General features: G+C 43.2%; 1 non-coding gene across 1 annotated transcript; it reads right to left on the bottom strand.

The window, feature by feature from the left end:
- Window positions 1-1,414: 1,414 nt before the first annotated feature.
- On the bottom strand, window positions 1,415-1,487 carry Trnaa-cgc (transfer RNA alanine (anticodon CGC)). Its single transcript has one exon. It is a non-coding gene; the product is annotated as a tRNA-Ala (tRNA).
- Window positions 1,488-3,947: the final 2,460 nt, after the last annotated feature.

Below are 3,947 nucleotides of genomic sequence, written 5' to 3'. Positions count from 1 at the left end.
TAAATTAATAACTGATAGTACTGATCCACAATGGTACCAAAACAGGCCAGAACACTGTTGCGGAAAGCATGCCAAAATTAAAAGAACGCAAAATCTCCAAGATTGGTGATGTTTTACTGCGGCTCGAAACTCAGTGCGGACTTCAATCCTAGATGCTTTTAACTGTTTCCACAACGAAACTCTTCTCGAACTCTGGCAGGAATCCCAGAGCGTTTCTTGTCGTTTGTAAAGTACACGAGCGAAAAGATACAATGAACACCTTCACTGTGTGACAGCAATGGTAATGTTACTGATGACAGCGCCACCACAGCAGATTCACTAAAAAAGGTTTTCCGAAATTCTTTCACCAAAGAAAACGAAGTAAATGTTCCAAAATTCGAATCAAGAAAAACTGCCAACATGAGTAACTTAGAAGTAGATATGCTCGGTACAGCGAAGTAGCTTAAATCCCTGTGTACCAGTTAGGTTCCTTCGAAAGTATGCTGATACAATAGCTCCATATTTAGCAATCATGTACGACAACTCACTCGATGACAGATCTGTTTCTAATGACTGGAAAGTTATACAGATCATATCAGTACTTAACAGAGGACATATGAATAATCCGCTGAATTACAGACCCATATTACTAACGTCGTTTTACAGTGGGATTCCCGAACATTTGTTGGCCCAGAACATTTTCAATTGCCTCGAAGACAATGATTTATTAACGAACTGCCAACTTGAATGCAGAAAACATAGTTCTTATCAAACATAACTAGCTCAGTATTCACATGAAATAATGAGACCTAACGACGGCAGATCTCAACTTGATTCCAGAAGGCTTTTGACACCGTTTCTTACGAGTGGCTCTAGTCAACGTATATGCCTATGGAGTATCGTCTCAGCTGCATGACTGGATTCTTGATTTCCTGTCCGAGAGGTCACAGTTCGTAGTAACTGACGGAAGGTCATCGATTATAGCAGAAGTGATATCTGGCGTTCCTCGGGGAAGTGTTATAGGCTCTGTGCTGCTCCAGATCTATGTAAACGATCTAGAAGACAACCTGAGCAGCCCTCTTAGAGTGTTTGCAGAAGATGCTCTCATTATCCGTCTCGTAAAGTCATCAGATGATTAAACCCAACTGCAAATCGATTGCCGGCCGGTGTGGCCGATCGGTTCTAGGCGCTTCAGTCTGGAACGCGAGACCGCTACGGTCGCAGGTTCGAATCCTGCCTCGGGCATGGATGTGTGTGATGTGGTGGTGGTGGTGATTAGTGTTTAACGTCCCGTCGACAACGAGGTCATTAGAGACGGAGCGCAAGCTCGGGTTAGGGAAGGATTGGGAAGGAAATCGGCCGTGCCCTTTCAAAGGAACCATCCCGGCATTTGCCTGAAACGATTTAGGGAAATCACGGAAAACCTAAATCAGGATGGCAGGAGACGGGATTGAACCGTCGTCCTCCCGAATGCGAGTCCAGTGTGCTAACCACTGCGCCACCTCGCTCTGTGATGTGTGTGATGTCCTTAGGTTAGTTAGGTTTAAGTAGTTCTAAGTTCTAGGGGACTGATGACCTCAGATGTTAGGTCCCATAGTGCTCAGAGCCAATTGAACCATTTTGCAAAAAAAAAAAAAAAAAAAAAAAATGGCTCTGAGCACTATGGGACTCAACTGCTGAGGTCATTAGTCCCTTAGAACTTAAAACTACTTAAACCTAACTAACCTAAGGACATCACACACATCCATGCCCGAGGCAGGATCGAACCTGCGACGGTTGCAGTCGCACGGCTCCGGACTGCGCGCCTAGAACCGCGAGACCACCGCGGCCGGCAACCATTTTGCAAGTCGATTTAGAAAATATATCTGTATGTTACCAAAAGTTTCAGTTGACTCTAAATAATAAAAAGTGTGAAGTTATCCACTTCCGTAGTACAGGGTGTATCACAACGTTTTGATGATTTCAAAACAGCACACAAACCAATCGCGAAATGAAGTTGAACATTTTACACAAGTTACAACAGTTATTCAAGGTGACTTATGAAATACTAGATCGGATAAATGACGGCTACGTGGCTACGCAATACTCGTGGCGTTTCACCCAGTTTTTCAACACATATTTCGTAACTATTGGAAGAATTCTGGAAATTTTATCGTGAACTAGATCTTTTAACCGTTGCAAACTTCTCGGCCGCCTCCAAAGGTAAAAGTCTCGCGAGCGAGGCGGCCATTCGACACAAGTGCGTTTGATAATTATACGTTTACCAAACGCTACACGGAGAACTTGCTGCGTCTTGTTATATGTGTGCCATGCCATGTCGTATTGTTGGAACCAAGTTTTCGTAACAGCGTCGAGGGCTTGCCTGCAAATTGTTATGCACACGTTCGATGTTCACAGGAGTTCGGACGGTTTTCCGAAGGACGTTTGACTTTTGATTCGATGCACTGGCAGTTGCACGGAAGTTAGGTACTAATTCCGTATTGTTCCACGAGCAGGAAATGGATATCGCGGCAGAATATTGAAACGTTTACGAAAGGTACACCGCAGCGAAAATAGCACTCCACCGCGTACGCATAATGTTGATCCGACAGTACGACATGGTTGCTGACCTGTGACGTCATCGTCACTGACCTTTGACGTCACCGTTACTGTATCTTGGTTTTAGAGCGCTATTCAAATTTGAAATCGTCAAAACATTGTGAAACATCCTGTAAAGAGAGTCTTCTAAATTTCGGTGACATGATAAATTACACAAATCTGAAAGCTGTGAATTCAACTAAATACGTAGGGATCACAATCAGAATAACTTAAATTGGAACATTCACGTAGATGATGTTATGTGGCAGGCAACCTAAAGACAGCGTTTTATTAGCAAAACACTCAGAAGAGGCAACGTAAGAAAGTGCCTACACTGCGCTTTTAGTCCTCTTTTGGAGTACTGCTGCGCGGAGTGGGATCCGCATCAATCAAGATGGACGGAGGATATCGATAAAGTTCAAAGAAGGGCAGCTTGTTTTGTACTATCGCGAAACAAGAGAGAGAGTGCGATGGATATGGGGTGGGAATCACTAAAACAAAGGCGTTTTTCGTTGCGGCAGGATTTTCTCATGAAATTTCAATCACCCGGTTTCTCCTCCAGATGCGAAAATGTTTTGTTGGCCTCCACCTATATAGCGGTAAATGATCAGAGCTCGTACAGAAAAATTTAAGAGTTGATTTTTCCCACGCGCTGTTCGAGAATGGGATGGTAGAGAAATAGTTCGAAGGTGGTTCAATGAACTCTCTGCTAGGCACTTAATTGTGAATTGTAGAGCAGTCATGTAGCTGTAGGTGTAGATAGTTGAAAGTCAGTCAGTTCTTCATAAAATTTCAGAGTGGTATACAGTTTTGTAACTTGTTGTAAATGTTCAAAAATTGAAAATTGAGTACTGTGCAGAACTCAAAAATAGAGTACCCTATTAGTAAAACACTGGAATGTCATAGCTGGAATCAGTCAGCTCGTCAAAATACCTGGGTATAACAGTCTATTGCGATATGAAATGGAATGGTCAGAGGGCCTCCGTCGTAAATGAATCAGGTCGTAGACTTAGATTCATTGGCGGGATACTGAGAAAATACAGTCCGTCCACAAAGGAGACTGCTTCCAAAACACTCTTGTGACCTGTCTGAGTATATTGATGAAGTAAATGGAAGCTATACTAAATCGGACCAACAGGAGATATGCAAAGTATACAAAGAAGTGTGGCACGAATGGCCACAGGTACGCTTGACTCACGGGGGAGCGTCACAGAAATACTGGAAAACATGAACTGGCACACACCTGAACATAGACGCCAATTTTCATGCGAAAGACTATTTGCAAAGTTTCAATAATCAGTATTAAGTGAAGAATCAACAGATAGTCTTCACCCCGTATGCACCGCTCCCTTACTTACCGTGAAGACAAGATTATACTATTTGTAGCGCGC

Source organism: Schistocerca gregaria, chromosome X (genome assembly GCF_023897955.1).
Source record: "Schistocerca gregaria isolate iqSchGreg1 chromosome X, iqSchGreg1.2, whole genome shotgun sequence".
NCBI lineage: Eukaryota > Metazoa > Arthropoda > Insecta > Orthoptera > Acrididae > Schistocerca > Schistocerca gregaria.
The sequence above is the reverse complement of the archived record's forward strand: the minus strand, read 5'-3'. Positions and strand labels throughout refer to the sequence as shown.